We start from the raw sequence: 19,904 nt of genomic DNA on the forward strand, positions 1-19,904 counted from the left end.
ACCATCAGCACTTACTATGCCGACCTACAACAGTTGGCAACCACCATCCTAGAATAATCTAGTTGACTGAGAGTGAAGAATACAAGTGGAACACCTAGAGATAACTGCCAAATCTCAAGGGCAGAGACTCCAGGCCTGTGTTTGGATGAGATTAAGAAAGTTCCAATCTTCTGATCATTTACTCAACAATTAGTTATTGCTACTTGTTCTTGTGGCTTGTTCTCAAGTGGACATTGCCCCAGCACCATGGCTCAAATAAAAATGTACAAAAAGGAGAAAAAGAGTGACAGAAAAAGGACAAGATGAGGAGGTAATCCTTCCTCCTGCTCACCACAGCATGCAAGAATGAGTGTGACTCACTGTTACATCACAGTGAAGCTAAACAAAAAACCCAGCTAAGACAATGATGGCTCTGGCATAGTTAGAAATGCAGGGCTAGAGGCTGCCATTCTGCCAAGCTAATTGAGAAACTATTAAACTACTACTGTCACAGGTAGTTCCAGAATCTCCTAATTCCATTAAATAAAGATTAAAAAAAAAAAAAAAAAAGGGCAGCCCCAGTGGCACAGCGGTTTAGCGCCGCCTGCAGCCCGGGTCGTGATCCTGGAGACCCGGGATCGAGTCCCACATCGGGCTCCCTGCATGGTGCCTGCTTCTCCCTCTGCCTATGTCTCTGCCTCTCTCTCTCTGTGTCTCTATGAATAAATAAATAAAATCTTAAAAAAAGAAAAAAAAAAAACAGTGGCTTCCACAGCAAACAATTTGGACAAGTAAGGGTCATCACATGCCAAATGTCCCATTTTAAGATAGTGTTTTTTTATTTATTTTTTTATTTATTCATGAGAGACATAGAGAGTAGAGAGAGAGAGAGAGAGAGAGAGACAGGCATAGGGAGAAGCAGGCTCCTTGCAGGGACCCTGAGGAGGGACTCGATCCCAGGTCTCCAAAATCATATCCTGGGCTGAAGGGGGTGCTAAACCGCTGAGCCACCCGAGCTGCCCGATAGTGTTGTTCTTAATGAAGTTATTATCATTAATTATTTTTGCACTAGTTTGGATATGACATACTAGGCAGGCCTCTATATATATGGGTGTGTGTGTGTATACATATATGTGTGTCTGTGTGTATATATATATACAGCTATGTATATATATATACATATGTATATGTGTGTGTGTGTGTGTGTATATATATATATATATATATGATTTATTTGAGAAAGAGCACGCTCGTATGCATGTACAAGCAAAGGGAGAGAATCTTGAGCAGACTCTCTGATGAGCATGGAGCCAACTACAAGGGCTGGATCTCATGACCCAGAGTCAAAATCACGAATTGGACACCTAACTGACTGAGCCACTTGGGTGCCTCTGTATATTCTGGACTAGATGTTAGTATTATACTAACTGAAGTTACTCTTTACAATAAATAAAGTACTGAAATTATAATAATACATATTTTGAGCTTGGGCTCAAAACTGCCACTAACATAAAAGTATGGAAAGAACCTGTATCATTTTACAAATGCCTTTAAGTGCGGAGTTATCTTGATCACGAACTATGATACATTCCATTTCAAATTTCAGATTTCATAAAAACCAAGATTAAGTGTGATATTTTACAGCTTCCCTATGGATTACACTTTTGCCCCAAAGCCTATAAAATTATTATCTGCGAGTAAGTACTTGAATATTGGTTATGCAAGAGTCATGAAGGTAGGACAGTACCAGAAGATGATATCAGGTCAACAGCTCTAGAGCTTTCTAGTAGAAACCAACAACATAGCACCACAATGAATAAAGTCCATCTAACAATTTGGATAAGGGCTTCCTGCTTCTGCTTTGTACCTTGGCAGACAGGAGACCTTGTAAATACTCCTGCTGCAAAACACCTAGAAATATGGATAAAGTTATGTATAATACACATCCATTTTAAATCACATCTGTTTTTGCACACACACAAAAAAATTTGAATAGACCAAGGACCAAGAATTAAAGGCAAACTGCAAATACAAATACTCTTGCTGACCCTATGGCAGTCCTAGGAGAAGAGGAGGGTACCAATCTTCTGGGTAGGTGTAAGTCAGATAAGAAATAATCCCTTGAGGTTCAATGAAGCGGAAAAGGAAAGAAAACGTTGAAAAACTGCAACCTCTACATAAAGACAGGAACTTAAAGAGGTATACTCTCAGGATTCCTGGGTGGCTCAGTGGTTTAGGGCTTGCCTTCGGCCCAGGGCATGATCCTGGAGTCCCGGGATCAAGTCCCACATCAGGCTCCTTACATGGAGCCTGCTTCTCCCTCTGCCTGTGTTGTCTCTGCCTCTGTGTGTGTGTGTGTGTCTCCCATGAATAAATAAATAAATTCCTTAAAAAAAAAAAAAAAAAAGAGCTATACTCTCAGAAAAGAGTGGTGTAGAAAAAAATCTAACCACCAATACAGAAGACAACATAAAAGCTTATGTCAACCTTGTTTGGAGGAAGGATAAAAAATATTCAGTCTACATGGTCCAAGAAATTAATCAATACTAAAATGGTCCAGGAGCACCTGAGTGGCTCAGTCAGCTAAGCATCTGACTCCTGATCTCAGGTCACATCTTGATCTCAGGGTCATGAGTTTAAGCCCCACATTGGGCTCCATACTGGGCATGAAACCTACTTAAAAAAAGGTGGGGGGGGGGCAACCTGGGTGGCACAGTTCAACTGTGTTCAACTCCTGGTTTCAGCTCAGGGCCGTAAGATGGAGCCCCACACTGGACTCTGCGCTCTGTGTGGAGTATGCTTGAGATTCTCTCTCCGCCCCCCTCCCTCAGCCCTTCCTGCTCAAATAAATAAATAAATGAATCTTTAACAACAACAAAACCACTAAACCAAAGTGGTGCCAGGCAAGTGATAGATACGAGTTGCCAAGAAGTAAATGTAACACATCCCTGGGACATACCTCAACCTGAGCCACGTATGAGTCCCATAGATAAAACATTACTGAAGATGAGCTTACAACCCCAAATTACAAACACATAAGCAATTAATCAAACAAAAGTTTTAGTTTCCTAAAAACTTCTGATAATAAAACTACCAGATTAAAGGAGATAAACTACATACTATCTGAAAAGAGGCAGAAAAAACTTTAAAACCAGGACACCTGGGTGGCTCCACGGTTGGGTGTCTCTGCCTTTGGCTCAGGGTATGATCCCAGGATCCAGGATTGAGTCCCATATTGGGCTCCTTACAGGGAGCCTACTTCTCCCGCTGCCTGTGTCTGTGCCTCTCTCTCTGTGTCTCTCATGACTGGATAAATGAAATCTTTAAAAAAAAAAAAAAAAAAAAGCTTTAAAACCCATGCATGATGACAAAAGCAAACAAACTCTTCACAAACTAGATGAAAACTTCTTTGACTGGATAAAAGGAATCTACCAAAATCCACCACCCAAAATAATAAATAAAAATTCTGACAGCCATCCCAAAAAGTCATTTCTTGGCATTAAAAATCAGTTTCAAAAAAAAAAAATCAGTTCATATAACACATTTAGTATGAGACACTGGGGCATACACTATAAATTCAGGAATAAGATACAACTGCATGCTACCAATATTTCTATGATTCTTTTTTTTTATTCTTTTTTTTAATATTTATTTATTTACTTTAGAGAGAGAAAGAGTGAGCGCAAGCAGGAGAAGGGGCAGAGGGAGAGAATACCCAAGGAGATTCCCACTGAGCGCAGAGCCCAACATAAGACTCAATCCCAGACCCATGAGCTCAGGACCTGAGCTAAAACAAGAGTCAGATGTTCAATCAACTGAGCCACCCAGGCACCCCAGAGTTGTTAGAGATTCTAACAAACAAGTAAGACACACACACACAAAGCATAGAGACTGAAACAAAGAAAGAAAATTGTCAACAATAGAGGATCCTATTATTTCAACATAGAAAATCTACAGGTAAACTAATATTAGAAATACAGAAAAGTGGGGATCGCTGGGTGGCTCAGTGATTTAGCGCCCAGGGCGCAATCCTGGAGTCCCGGGATCGAGTCCGCGGCGGGCTCCCAGCACGGAGCCTGCTTCTCCCTCTGCCTGTGTCTCTACCTCTCTCTCTCTCTATGTCTATCATGAATAAATAAATAAAATCTTAAAAAAAAAAAAAAAAAGAAATACAGAAAAGTTTAGTAAGGCAATTAGATGAAAGAACAATATGGAAAGGTCTATCTTTAAAAATATATTTTTTATTTGTATTTATTTGAGAGAGAGAGAGAAAAAAAAACACAAGCAGGGGGAGAGGCAGAAGGAGAGGGACAAGCCAACTCCCTCTGAACAGGGACCTCAATGCAGGGCTCAATCCCAGGGCTCCAGGAACATGACCTGAGCTGAAGGCAGACACGTAACCGACTGAGCCACCAAGGCACCTCAGATCTATCTTATTTCTATACGCAGTCAACACTCATTTAGAAAGTATAATGTTAAAAATAATACCTACAAGAGTAACAATGACCATAAATTATCTGGCAATAAATCTAGGGAAAGATATGTAAGACTTTTGTGGCAAAAAGTGTAATGCTTCACTTAAACAGACCTAAATAATCAGAAAGATTTGACATGTTCTAAGATGGACACTATTACAGAATGTCAACTTTCTCTAAAAACTCCACGCACTTCTAATCAAAATCCCAAGGCACAAAATATGTAATATAAAGGGAAAGATCAATAAATTTCACTACATCAAAAATGAAAATATAAACAAAGCAAAGATAAGCAACAGTCTGGGGGATATCTGCAAGCATAGGACCAGTAAAAGGATTAGTATCCACAATATACGAGAAACTCTTAAAAACCAATAAGAAAATAAAAGATACAACTAGGTAACTCTTAGAAGAGAAAACTCAAATGACCAAAAACCATTTCACACACATTTGAATAATTGGAAATATCTAGCAAGGTTAAAGATTCCCAGCCCTATGAATCATAAATTTTGCTCTTAAAAAATTCTAGAACAGGTATACAAGGAAATTTGCAATCTACATTGTATCATTGTAAGGATCAGTGGGCGGGGGGGGGAAGCAATCATTCATCATTCATTAATAAGAAAATGCACAATTGTTGTCCTCTCACCTAATGGAATATTATAACACAACTTAAAAATAAATGAACCAGAATATAACATAAATCAATATGGATAAACTTCAATAGCATAATATTAAGTGAAAAAGAAAGTTACAGAAAATTAAATACAAGATAATATCCATTTATATAAAGTTTTAAAATATACAAACATCTAATTGTCAAGAAAACATACATGCAGTAAGAAAGGAAAACATGCATGGGAATAATATATAATTCAGCAGAGTGTTACTTCTGGGGGTAAGGAAGTAAATGTGACTAAGAAGTCAAATATCTTCACTCTGGTTTGTTTTTTTAAGTATGAATATCTGAAACAGAATTATGATATAATATCGAGATATGACAAAGCTGGAGGGTCGTAAGTATTTTTTGTTATATTATTCTGATTACTTTTCTATATGTTTGAAATAAATGAAATGAACAATAATTAACCACCACCCAAAATAATAAATAAAAGTTCTGAGAGGCAGCCACCCCTAAAAGTCATTTTTCAGCATTAAAAATTAATTTCAAAAAAAGCAGTTCTGGGGCACCTGGGTGGCTCAGTCATTTGAGCAACAAACTTTGGCTCAGGTCATGATTTCAGAGTCATAGGATCAAACCTGAGTCGAGCTCTGTGCTCAGTGTGGAATCTGCTTCTCCCTCTCCCTCTGTTCCTCCCTACCCCCACCCCTTTCTCTCTAAAATAAATAATAAAAATAAAATCCTTTAAAAAATCAGTTTCAGCTCTTATGATGGAAACTTGGATAAGTGGAGGTTCATCACATCATTCCAGCTGGTAACCCAACCCTCAATCACCTTTGTCAGTGACTTGGGGACACACACTACTGGCAATATGATCTGCTGAGTTTCCTTCCACAGGCATGCTAAGTTTCACAAAATTCTCACATTAGTGCCAACTGTATTAATATGTATAGATTTTTTTTAAGTAATAAGAATCAACATTTGATTAACATAAACACACTGTGAAGGAAGACCACACTTGCCAATTAAACAGGAGAGCATCTAGGCTAGTTTCTTCAATAGGCTATCTCTGGTTTAGACAAGAAGCCAATATCCATGGTGTACTAAAACCTAAGAATATTAATTAGCCTCTTCTTTAGAGGGTTAAAGGAAAAGAAAACTCCACGTTTGTTTGTTAGTTTGTTTTTATTTTAAGTGGACTCCATGTCCAACATGGGGCTTGAATTCAATACCCTGAGATCAAGAGATACATGCTCATGCTCATGTTCTACCAACTGAGCCAGCCAGGTGCCTGAAAAAGGAAGACTCCAAGAGCACTCCTTATACTCCAAGAACACCCCTTATGCCTCATATCTAGCCATTTCTAACTCCTTGCTCTGTTTATATTTGGTTAGATGTCCTAGATAACAAACTTCACATCTTCATTTATATATAACGTAGGATTCAAAGTCTACTGTATTTTACTAACTGGCCCACTGTAGGCATGTGTTTTCCTATGTAAGGCAGAGAGACAAATTCCTTCATTCTTTGGAAAGGATGCTCCTGGACTAGATTTCCTGGGTCTTTACCAAGCCCTGGCAGCATCTTCAAAGACTTCAGAAGATTTATTATCTATACAACACATTAACACCAGGATAAAGACATTACCACCAGCTGACTCAAAACCCCGAAAAACACATCAGTAGCTGAATCAGTTATTTAGTCTGCTTTCCAAAAAGTGTTTCCTCTAGGCTGCCTCTAAACTTGACAGAAAGTAGAGTGATCTTTCCCTTATCTGAGATGGTCTTCCTTCTGATCTATCATCAGAAGATCACTGGTAACCTAACACTACGTCACGACGCCTAAGTCATCCACCTCACTTCATCTCATCACACAGGCATTTTATCATCTCACATCATCACATGAAGGGTGAGTACAATACAGAAAGATATTTTGAGAGAAAGTGACCACATTAACATAATTTTATTACAGTATATTGTTATAATTGCTCTATCATTTTTATTGTTAATCTCTTACCGTATCTAATTTATAAAATTCAACTTTATTGTAGGTATGTATGTAGAAGAAAACACAATATATACAGGGTTTGGTACTATCTGCAGCTTCAGGCCCCCACTGGGGCTCTTGAAACATATCTCCCACAGGTAAAGGTCGGGGGGGGCTGTTGTAATCAATTTTTAAGGAAGATTCTAAAATAACCATAGTATAATTAGGGAACTGAGAGGAACATTAGTGAAAGGAAAGGGATTATGATCATGGAGGACAAGCTGATACTCTACCACCTAGTAACTAATCCTCCCATACCTGGGCGTTTTCCAGTGTCAGGGAAAGTCAATACTTCCATTATCTGCAGACTTAACAATCAGTTAAAACTCACTAAATGTACTACCAAATGCTTACACATGGAAAAGAGTTAAAAAGGAATAAACCGTTCTCAGCAAAATGATAAAGCAAATACTATGGTACTACTACATTCTAACTGGTGACCCTTGTGATTTTTGATAAACACACTGGGGCTGATGGGGGGTGGGTGGTAGAAGGTAGAAGGAAGGTATAGAGACCATGACTTTACAAACCAAGAGGTTCTTTTACTAAAATTCTCTGGGAGGTGCTTGGGTAGCTCAGTAGGTTTAGGCATCTGACTTTTGATTTCAGCTCAGGTCATGATGTTGGGGTCATTGGGTAGAGCCCCCCAACAGACTCTGCACTCAGCATGGAATCTGCTTGTCCCTCTCTTGCCACTTCTCCCCACGTGCACACATACATGTACATTCTCTCTCTAATAAATAAATAAAATCTTTTGAAAAATAATAAAAATAAAATAAAATAAAAATGCACCTTCTCTGTACTCTGACATAAAGAGGCTCTGCAATCTTGGATCAAGCTCTTCTATGAAGCTTCAGAGAATGAATAGAAGTGATGATGGAGAACCAGTACTTGAAAAGCTCAAATACCATATGAAACCAAAGCCAGTATTGGTTTGGCTCCTGGGGTTCTAGTCAACAAAGAATACTGAGTAGCAGTAGAGGTCCACTCAGCTCAGTATTTAGCATACTCTAAGTTCAAAACATGGCCTAGATCTATACTCTAAAAACTACAGAGCACTTATCAAAGAAATTGAGGAAGACACAAAAAGATGGGAAAATATTCCATATTTATGGATTGGAAGAATAAACATTATGAAAATGTCTATGCTACTTAGAGTAATTTACACATTCAATGCAATCCCTATCAAATTACCATGGACTTCCTTGACAGAGTTAGGACAAATAATCCTAAGATTTATATGGAACCAGAAGAGACCCAAATAGCCAGAGGAATGTTGAAAAACCAAAGCTGGGGGCATCACAATGCCTGACTTCAAGCTGTGTTATAAAGCTGTAATCATCAGGACAGCATGCTATTGGCACAAAAACAGACACACAGATCAATGGAACAGAATAGAGAATCCAGAAATGACCCTCAACTCTATGGTCAACTAATCCTCAACAAAGCAGGAAAAAATAACCAATGCAAATATAGTCTCAGGACGTCTGGGTGGCTCAGTGGTTGAGCATCTGCCTTTTGCTCAGGGCATGATCCCTGGGTCCTGGGACTGAGTCCCACATCGGGATCCTCTCGGGGAGCCTGCTTCTCCCTCTACCTATGTCTCTGCCTCTCTCTCTGTCTCTCTCATGAATAGATAAATAAAATCATTAAAAAAAAATAAACAAACAAACAAAAAAAAAACAGTCTCTTCAATAAATGGTGTTGGGAAAATTGGACAGCCACATGCAGAATGAAACTAGACCATTCTCTTACACAAAGCTAAACTCAAAATGGAGGAAAGATCTAAAAATGAGACAGGAATCCACCAAAATCCTAGGGCAAAACACAGGCAACAACCTTTTTTTTTTTTTTTTTTTTTTTTTTGCAACAACCTTTTTGAACTTGCCCACAGCAACTTCTTGCAAGACACATCTATAAAAGCAAGGGAAACAAAAGCAATAATGAACTATTGGGACTTCATCAAGATAAAAACCTAGGATACCTAGGTGGCTTAGTGGCTGAGCATCTACCTTCAGCTCAGGGTGTGATCCCAGGATCCGGGATCAAGTTCTACATTGGGCTCCCTGTCAGGTGCCTGCTTCTTCTTCTGCCTATGTCTCTGCCTCTCTCTCTCTCTGTGCCTCTCGTGAATAAATAAATATTTTTTTAAAAAAGATAAAAACCTTCTGCATAGCAGAGGAAACCGTTGACAAAACTGAAAGGCAACATACAGAATGGGAGAAGATATTTGCAAATGACATATCAGATAAAGGGCTAGTAACCAAGATCTATAAAGAACTTATCAAACTCAACACCCAAAAAGCCAAACAATCTAGTCAAGAAATGGGCAGAAGACATGAAGAGATATTTCTCCAAAGAAGACCAACACACAATAACCACATGAAAAAAATGCTCCACATCACTTGTTATCAAGGAAATACGAATAAAAACAGTGAGATACCACTTTACACCAGTGAGAATGGCTAAAATTAACAAAACAGAAACCAACAAATGTTGATGAGGATGTGGAGAAAGGGGAACCCTCTTACACTGTTGGTGGGAATGCAAACTGGTGCAGCAACTCTGGAAAACAGTGTGGAAGTTCCTCAAGAAGTTAAAAATAGAGCTACCCTACGACCCAGCAATTGCATAACTGGGTATTTATTTACCCCAAAGATACAGATGCAGTGAAATGACGGGACACCTGCACCCCAATGTTCATAGCAGCAATGTCCACAATCGCCAAACTGGAAAGAGCTGAGATGTCCTTCGACAGATGAATGGATAAAGAAGATATGGTGTGTTTATATACATATATACACAATGGAATATTACTCAGCCATCAGAGAGGACCTACCATTGACATGGATGGAATGGATGGAACTGGATGGTATTATGCTGAGTGAAGTAAGTCAACTGGAGAAAGACAATTATCATATGGTTTCACTCATATGTAGAATATAAGAAATAGTGAAAGTGACCATAAGGGAAAGAGGGGAAACTGAGTGGGAAAAAATTAGAGCGGAAGACAAATCATGAGAGTCCTAACTCTGGGAAAGAAACAAAGGGTTGCAGAGGGGGAGGTAGGTGGGGGGTAGGGTAACTGGGTGATGGGCATTAAGGAGGGCACATGATATAATGAGCCCTGGATGTTTTACTGTATGTTGGCAAATTGAATTTAAGTTAAAAAAATTTTTTTTAATTAAAAAATAAACAAATACAAAAAACATGGCCTGGGAGAAAAATCTGCTAGAAGAAATGCAAAGATGGAGTAAACCAGGAAATAGAGCCAGTTAAAAAGAGGAAAGGCCAGAACTGAGAACTATTTAGGAGATAAACAGGTAATGGAAGAAGACTGTTCTTCAAGTCTCAGTGAAAGTGTAAAAGACACATGAGGCATCTCTTCCAGGTTTCTCTAACCAATGCCTAGGGTGCTGCTGTCACCTCCTCCTCAGACACCAGCCCAGGCTGGAGACCAGATGTCATGCATATGCCAGCTTTTACTATCAGCAATGTTGAAGAGGAAGTGGGTATATCACAGAGTGGTGTTAGAGAGACTCAGGTTAAAGGCACCACTTAACTGGAGCAAATTATTTACCTTCTCATCTGAGTAATGACACCTTACACATCAGGTGCAGTAAGGTTTCACAGAGCATATGACCCAGCAACATAAGTACTTAATAACCTAGCACAATGCAAACAAATACTACATCAATGTGAAACTTATTACACTTATTACAAACTTATAGCCTTATTGCAGCTCCAGCCCATTTGAAAACTCCAGTAGGTGAGACTGCCCAGTATACAGTAGTATGTTGGTTCTCATATATTCAACCAATGTTCCACTTAGGGAGAGACCTGTTTTTCTTTCCAGTGTAACATCTACCATAATACGTACTATCTGGTTTCTAAACAAATAAAACTGTTTTTGGAGAGCTCATCTCTGTGGACAGCAGCTGAGTTACTATACAGTTTTACCCAAAAGTTAAGTAAAAAATTGGTCCTATGCCCAGAAAATAGGCATTCCATCCAGACAAAACTGGATAAACCAAGTCTACAAACAATGAGTGAATAAAACAGCAGGGAAGAGAAGAATACACAGACAGTAAGAATAACCCACACCAAAAGGCCCACTCACAGAACCAAATAGGGCTCTGAAATGTATCAGTTCATATCTGTAGCAATCAGGTGAGGCAAAAGTTAACAAGTTAACTGTTAAGATACCACCAAAGTTACTAAATGAAAAATATCCAGGACAGAGATATTCTGCCTTTAGGCTAGAAATAAGATTTATGTAAGCAGTAAGAACCAAATGTTCTACCCACATTAAGATTCAAGATTCCTTGTAAGAGGCTAGATAGCTTGAGAGACATAACCTGGGAAAGGAAGAATATCAGCAGATACAAAATTTAAACATATTAAATGTGAAAGACAAAACAGTTTTCACTTCAATAGGCTATCTTACTGAGCTGCTACTATTGCACAGATTTGATTTCTTGCGAGTAATGCAATGATTTTATACTTCACAAGGCACTCTTTGCTACTTTCGCTTATGGAATAATAGTGCGAGAAGTGAATCTTCACGGGGGAAAAACTAGCCAAAATACCCTTGATGTGAAATTGTTAAAATGCTATCATAGTACATGGTTTCAATTTAATTTTAATTTAATAAAAGAAAAAAAATTCAAGCCTTCCTCTAAGCATCTAAAATGTTTTTTAAAACATTTAATATGAAATATCCACTCTAGTGTCAATAGATGAGAAACAAGTCTAGAAGGGAACATCTGATAGATGAGACCAGGTCACAAGTCTCTCTGATAGAGAAATTTAGGCTGAGAGCACTGGTTGGGTCAGTTGGGTGAATTCCAATTTGCCCTAATCAGAGTTTGCAAGACAGACCTGGTGAGGTTCATAAACAATTAAGTCTACCAATATATGAAACAGATGGCTCTATCAAAGAGGCTTCTAACCTTTACAGGAAGAATCTGAGAGCATAGACACAGTAGAACAAATTTCAGGAAAGAGTTTCAAGACCATTTTTATAATATACTTTTTTTTTTTTAAGATTTTACTTATCTATTCATGAGAGACACAAAAAGAGAGCGAGGCAGAGACACAGGCAGAGCGAGAAGCAGGCTCCATGCAGGGAGCCCGACCTGGGACTCGATCCCGGGTCTCCAAGATCACCCCCTGGGCTGAAGGCGGCGCTAAACCGCTGAGCCACCCGGGCTGCCCTATAATATACTTTTGTATAAAAAGTACCCAAAAGGCTTATTAATATTTAAATCCCAATTTAAAAAATAAAGTAACACTCATGCAAGTATTTATATATGCACAGGAAACACACAAACACAAAGGAAGTGCACCCAAAGGTTAACTGTTTTTATCTCTGGGTGGTAGTTTTACCAAAAAAGTTATCTTCTTTATTCTTTTGTTTTATAATAGATATGACTTTATAGTTGTAAAATCAGCATTTTGCCTTTATACAAGTATTCTCTCTCTGTAAAGTCAAGCCATCAGAGAACAAATTCACCTTGGCCTCATCCCTATCCTTAGTAGTATCGTATTTTTCAGGCTGTGACTGCCCCTATTCATATTCACATCCAGTGACCACACTCTCATTCTGCCAACAAAAATTCACTAGGTACCTACTACACGGGCTCCATCTTAGCTAGGGCCCCCATGAAGGCCTAAAGCAGCATGTGAAAAAAAATCATCAATAAAGTCACCTTTGAAAAGCCTTTTCAGGACGCCTGGGTGGCTCAGCGGTTGAGTGTCTGCCTTTGATTCAGGGTGTGATCCCGGAGTCCCAGGACCGAGTCCCACATCGGGCTTCCTGCACGGAGCCTGCTTCTCACTCTGCCTATGTCTCTGCCTCTCTGTATGTCTCTCATGAATAAATAAATAAAATCTAAAAAAAAAAAAAAAAAAAAAAAGCCTTTTCAATTTTTCAATTGTCCACATAAATATAGTATATAGTTCCATGTATGTATTCCTGTAGAGATATATACACTGAAAATAATTCCAAAATGGTTATAGTATTCAGAAATTAATGTGTTTTGTTGCTTGAACCAGTCCAAAAATTTTATGAAGATTCCAGCTTGCAGACTTTCCCTATTTATCATCTTCCTTATCATTTCCAACAAATCTTTTTAAGTCAACAATTCTCTATGACTCCCCATTATCATTCTACTTCTCCTTTTTTTGGTAGAATATTATCAACTCATCATCACACCACCTAAATAATTTCTCTCCTACCAATGGTCAAGAATTCTTTAAATGTATAGATTTTGTCAACCATATTAATTATAACAACACTGCCTGTGGGTATTCATTCACTGAGTAAAGTGGTGAGTAGAAATTACCTCACTGTTTAAGTCATTATTTCTTGCTCTTTTTTTTTTTCCTTTTGCAAGGAATAGTTCAATTTAAGGTTAGATATAATTCCATTACATAATTAGAGTACCTTTTTATTGGGAGTACAAAAAAGGAATCAGTGTTGGTGGACCTACTGTCAATCCAGTTAAGGACAGAGTTAAGATTATATTTATTAAGTGCCTAATGAATGATAGAAACCCCAAATGCACCAGAGTTCAGACTAGGAAGCAACAGCATCTTCTACAGAGGCTACAGGTTTGAATACTCTTGGAAGGCTTTCTAGAGAAGGCTGACCTTGACACAACCCTGAAGCACAGCAGAATTAGACAAGTGAGGAGGGAAGGAGAAGACATTATCCACACAGGAATCAGAGCTTGGATCTGAGGGATGCTGAAAAGGCAGAAAAGTGTCAGGTTTTCTAGGAAAGGAGATAGAGGGGCAGCCTGGGTGGCTCAGTGGTTTAGCGCCGCCATTGGCCCAGGGTGTGATCCTGGAGACCAGGGATCGAGTCCCACATCAGGTTCCCTGCATGGAGCCTGCTTCTCCCTCTGCCTGTGTCTCTGCTTCTCTCTTTCTCTTTCTCTGTCTCTCATGAATAAATAAATAAAATATTAAAAAAAAAAAAGGGAGATAGAACAATTCATCACTGAATAATGATTAAACATCTACTGACCAGTACTTGTAGGCACTAAAGATATGCAGAATCCTGGTCAAAGAGTGATAAATGGGAGCCCTTTAGGGATCATCCCATCAACTGACACAGATATGTAAGCATACACTGTAAGCAATTTGGTAAGTACAACATATGACTAAGGTTCAACTGATGAGGGCAGCCCTGGTGGCACAGCGTTTAGCACCGCCTGCAGCCCAGGGCGTGATCCTGGAGACCCGGGATCGAGTGTCATGTCAGGCTACTGCATGGAGCCTGCTTCTCCCTCTGCCTGTGTCTCTGCCTCTCTCTCTCTCTCTCTCTCTCTATCTGCGTGTGTGTCTCTCATGAATAAATAAATAAAATAAAAATCTTTAAAAAATAAAAACAGTATTTCTTAAAAAAAAAAAAAAAAAAGGTTGGGATCCCTGGGTGGCGCAGCAGTTTGGTGCCTGCCTTTGGCCCAGGGCGCGATCCTGGAGACCCGGGATTGAATCCCACGTCGGGTTCCCGGTGCATGGAGCCTGCTTCTCCCTCTGCCTGTGTCTCTGCCTCTCTCTCTCTCTCTCTCTCTCTGTCTCTCTCTCTCTCTGTGGGACTATCATAAATAAATTAAAAAAATTAAAAAAAAAAGGTTTAACTGATGAATGGATTAACAAAACGTAGTATATCCACAGAATGGAATATTATTTAGCAATAAAAGGGAATGAAGTACTGACACACATGCTGATGAACCTTGAAAACATCACACTAAGTGAAACAACCCAGTCACAGAAGGCCACATACTGACTGATTCCATTTATGTGAAATGAGAATAGGCAAATCCATAGAAATAGAAAGTAGATTAGCAGTTACCAGGAGATAGGGGGAAGGGAGAATAGGGAGTGATGACTTAATACCTATGGGTTTCTTTTTGTAGTAATGAAATGCCCTGGAATTAGATGGTGGTAATGGTTGTATAATCTTGCAAATGTACTAAGAGCCACTGAATTGACTTAAAAATAATGACATTTATGATATATGAATTATATTTCAGAAGGAAGGAAGGAAACAGGGGCACCTGGATGGCTCAGTTAAGCATCAGTCTTGCTTTCTTTCAGCTCAGGTCATGATCTCAGGGTTGTGAGATCGAGACTCATCGGGCTCCGTGCTGGGTGTGAAGCCTGCTTAAGATTCTCCTCTGTCCAGAACACCTGGGTGGCTCAGTGGTTGAGCATCTGCCTTCAGCTCATGGTGTGATCCCAGGATTCAGGATCGAGTCCCACATCGGGCTCCCTGCGAGAAGCCTGCTTACCCTTCTGCCTATGTCTCTGCCTCTCTCTCTGTGTCTCTCATGAATAAAAAAATAAATAAATCTTAAAAAAAAAAAATTCTCCTCTGTCCTTCTCCCCCTATCCCCTACTTGCATACATGAGCGGGCTCTAGCTTTCTCTCTCTCTTTCCCTCAAAAAATAAATAAGTAAAAAATAAAAACACAAATAACACTCTGGTGACTGCATGGAAGCAAGATTAAGTAGGAAGCTGCCATAACACCGGGCAAAAGGTGGTGACACCATGAACCACAGCAGGGACAGTGAGAAAGGAGAAAAGTGGAAACATTAAAGACTGAGGACACAAAACCTGTAAGGCTTCAGGAGCCAACTGGAGCTCCATTAGGGCAGCCTTGCTCACCAATATCTCCCCAGCATCCATCACAGTCCTTGGTACATAGGGACGGCTCCATAAAATTTTTTTAAGATTTATTTATTTATTTATTCATGAGAGACCTAGAGAGAGAGAGGCAGAGACACAGGCAGAGGGAGAAGCAGGATCCATGCAGGAGCCCGATGTGGGACTCAATCCCAGGACTCCCGATCATGCCCTGAGCCGAAGGCAGACACTCAACCACTGAGCCACCCAGGCATCCTGGGCTCCATAAATATTAATGAGATTGTTATTTTATTGACATTCTCTCATTATATCTTCAAAATAATACCATGAGGAAAGTAATGTTATCCCCATTCACAAAGAAGAAACCTAAAGTTTATTAGAGAGGTTAAGTGACCTATCCCAATTATACCCAGCTATATAGTGGTAGTTCAACTCAGACTTCTAACTCTAAATTCTTATCAATGGCCCAGGTTTCCAGCTTGAACAATGGTGTAGGTAATACTGTTGTTAAATAATAAAATGCCAGAAACAGCTGGAAAATGAAATGGGGTCAGAGATACAGATTTGAGTGTCCCTGCCATACTCTGGTAGCTGAAGTCCCAAATATGTAAGAGACTCAGGGAGTATGTGTAAAGGGGGAAGGAGAGTAAAGGAAGGTCAAACCATGAGGGAGTGGAGAAGAAAGCCTGCAGAGAAAGTCGTAGAGGCAGAGGAAGAACCAGCCAGGGGAGTATGCTATTCAGGAAAGACATCAGCAAGATGGGCATAATCAAGAGTCAAAAACTACAGAAATTTCACATATGGAGGGATCATGGAACCACAAAGACATTTTAGAAGGAATTCTAAAAGGAATTGAAGGCTGCCTGGTGTTTCCAAAACCTGGTGCTTTTCAGGGCATCAGAATCTGAAGACCTTATTAAAATACATAGTTCCCGAGTTCGTACCAATAGTGATCTAGTATAAGTGCCTCGGTCTCATGAAGCCTCTGTTTTCTCATCTCTAAACTGCAAATAATAGCATCAAAGTCATACTGTTATTCTAAAGACTTTATATGCATTAAAGAAGCCCCACAGATAATTATGACACTATTTGAAAACTGGTTTTTAGAAATCACAGCTACAGGAACCACAGGACTTTTAACTGGAGGTAGATGGGGGAAGACAATCCTTTTGTGAAGAACTGCAAAGACTGAAGAATGGAGGAAGGAAAATCAGCTGTCACAACCCTGGACTAGACTTAAAGGGCTTGAGTTAAGGGAAATGCAAAGAAACCAGAAAAAAATTAAGAAAGGGTAAGGCATTATCAAGGAAAACTCAACAGAATTTTCTGCCCAGGAAGGAATAAGAGGAATTAAATAGGACTCTGGGTGGGATCCCTGGGTGGCTCAGCGGTTTGGCACCTGCCTTCGGCCCAGGGCGTGATCCTGGGATTGAGTCCCGCATTGGGCTCCCTGCATGGAGAAATAAATAAAGAAAGAAAATAAAATCTTTAAAGAAAAATAAAATCATAAATAAAATAAAATCTTAATAATGCTTGTAATAATAAGTAATAATACTTGTGCCTCAAGTAAAGAAATAAAATCTTTAAGATAGATAGGATAGATAGGATAGATAGATAGATAGATAGATAGATAGGACTCTGGGGCTTAAAATCTAGATGATTCCAAGAACAATGGCATACCTTCACCAAAATCAGGAAGAACAGAAGGGTACTTGGTTTGGGAAGGAAAAAATAAATTCACACAAGGTATTCAATAAGGAATGAGTGAAAATAAACATCAAAGAGTTAACTGGCAGTAAATGTGTTCTGAATAGGAAAGCAGTAAATCAATTAAGAATATGGGCTCTGAAAAAATAAATAAATAAAAAATAAAAAAAGAATATGGGCTCTGAGATAAGATGGTCTGGGTCAGAGTCCTAGCACTGCCACTTCCTATCTAAAGAACATTAAAGAAGTTCCCTAATTTTGCTAAGCCCACATTTAATTTATAAAATGAGAATAATGAAGTGTATACTTCATATAAGATTTTTTTTAATTAAATGAAAAAATAATTAACACATTGCCTAGCACACGGTAAGTTAAATTTCTTTTTTTTTTTTTAAGATTTTATTTATTTATTCATGAAAAACACAGAGAGAGAGACAGAGACAGAGACATAGGCAGAGGGAGAAGCAGGGTCCATGCAGGGAGCTCAATGTGGGACTTGATCCCAGGATTCCAGGATCACGCCCTGAGCCGAAGGCAGACACCCAACCGCTGAGCCACCCAGACACCCCAGTTAAATTTCAATAAATGTGATTACCTTTAGTTATCCCATAATGACACAGTGTTAACAAAGATTCTTCAGAGAAGCTAAGTCATATTATTCAAGAGTTAGAAAAATCTCACAACTCTGAGACAGGACAGGAAAGGAGAGGATTCTTTGAATTTTGGAATCAAGGAATTAGTACCCATCTGTACCATTTCACAATCCAGGCCTTCTTTATTCTTGACTATGTAATTATCACATCTTTTGAACACTCAGGTTTAAAAACATTTCTGTAAATGTTCTTACCTTGAAGCAAAGTCCACTTTATTTTTTTTTAAAGTTTTTATTTATTTATTCATGAGAGACACAGAGAGAGAGAGAGAGAAAGGCAGAGACACTGGCAGAGGGAGAAGCAGGCCCCATGCAGGGAGCTTGACATGAGACTCAATTCCGGGACTCCAAGACCACGCCCTGGGCTGAAGGCGGTGCTAAACCGCTCAGTCACCTGGGCTGCCGGCAAAGTCCACTTTAGTTCAGGCACTTATTCCACCACTATTTATTGCAAAACTATAAGCACAACAAATTGTATTAGACACTGTATGATGCAAAACTATACATAATGTACCTGTACTAAAGGGGATTACAAACTAGAAGGTAAAAAAACAAAAAAACTTATGCAAATATATGAAACCAGGCATACTGTGAAATGTCACTGAAATAACACCAGTCATGAAGAGTCGGAAGAGGGAGGACTCAATTCCACAATGTGGATGAAGTGTCACCTGAACTAAGCCTACAAAGATGGTCATAATTTCAATGGCCCAAATACAGGTTTGAGGAAACAACATGAATACCACCAAAGGATACAATGTGAATACAGATACAAAGCTGAAAAGGCCCAAAGATGTGTTCCAGGAAGAGCCAGGAATCAAGATTACCTGAAGATCTATCCATGAGGTAACTAGCCCTATGCTGATGACAAATGAGAGCAAAGAGTCACAGGGTAAAGCCTGGATTTCCCAGAAGAGGCCCTGTGGGGAAAATCAGAAACTTGTTTGGGGAGCAGAATGGTGGCTCTGGTTCCATCTATGCTGAGGACATTTCTAAAACTACCTTTTCACAGCTGATAGGCCTTTAAAGCTACAGAAGACTTCAGACTCTAATCCAGCCCTTCCGTCCTTCTGCCTAAGGACATCAAGACCAAGAGAGATGACTAACTGCCTAAGCCATGACATTAGTGGCCAAGATGGAGTTGCAACCCTAGTTTGCAGACTCAATTCAGTGCACTTTACACTCATCCCACTGGCCAGACAGAAATGTCCAAAAGTCAAGATGAAATATAGGTTATAGAATTGAGTCACCTGGACACACTGAAGTGGTGGGAGTGAAAAAGCAAGGTCTCTGAGGGCCAGGAATGGAAGAGAAAAACAACAAATCTGGGTTACATCCATATCCAGGGGGATAAAAGGAAGGGCTTCTACAAAAGCACATCTGAGAGACAGGCAGAGAATCAAGACAATGTAGAACCCTAGAAGTCAAGGTCAGTGTTTCCTCTTCAACTAAAACATACATGTTCAAAAAATATCTGCTGAATGAATGAATGGATAAAGACAAGAGTGAGACAAAAAAATGTTTGTGCCTCACATAGGTGAAGCACTGTGCTAAATACTTTATGTAGGAGTATATATGATAATCTCACAATAATCCTATGAGATAGAATTATCATGATTATCCTCACTACCATTCAAGAGGAAAAAAACATGCTTATAAATTACCCAAATTAAACAGCAAGTATCAGAGCCAGGATTAAAAATCAAGTCCAGCAGTGCCTGGGTGGCTCAGGCAGGTAAGTGTCTGTCTTCAGTTCAGGTCATC

General features: G+C 39.3%; 1 protein-coding gene across 8 annotated transcripts in view; it reads right to left on the minus strand.

Moving 5' to 3' along the window:
* Nucleotides 1-19,904, minus strand: part of RAD54L2 (RAD54 like 2) — a 127,148-nt gene that overhangs the window by 95,464 nt on the left and 11,780 nt on the right. For 4 of the 8 annotated variants that reach the window (XM_072786043.1, XM_072786042.1, XM_072786045.1 and 1 more), the window contains exon 3: nt 12,834-13,015. The exons of the other annotated variants lie outside the window; for them this stretch is intronic. The gene's annotated coding sequence lies outside the window, so the exon portion shown is untranslated. The remainder of the gene's footprint in view (nt 1-12,833; nt 13,016-19,904) is intronic. 8 annotated transcript variants of the gene reach the window in all.

Source organism: Canis lupus, chromosome 19 (genome assembly GCF_048164855.1).
Source record: "Canis lupus baileyi chromosome 19, mCanLup2.hap1, whole genome shotgun sequence".
Taxonomy (NCBI): Eukaryota; Metazoa; Chordata; class Mammalia; order Carnivora; family Canidae; genus Canis; species Canis lupus.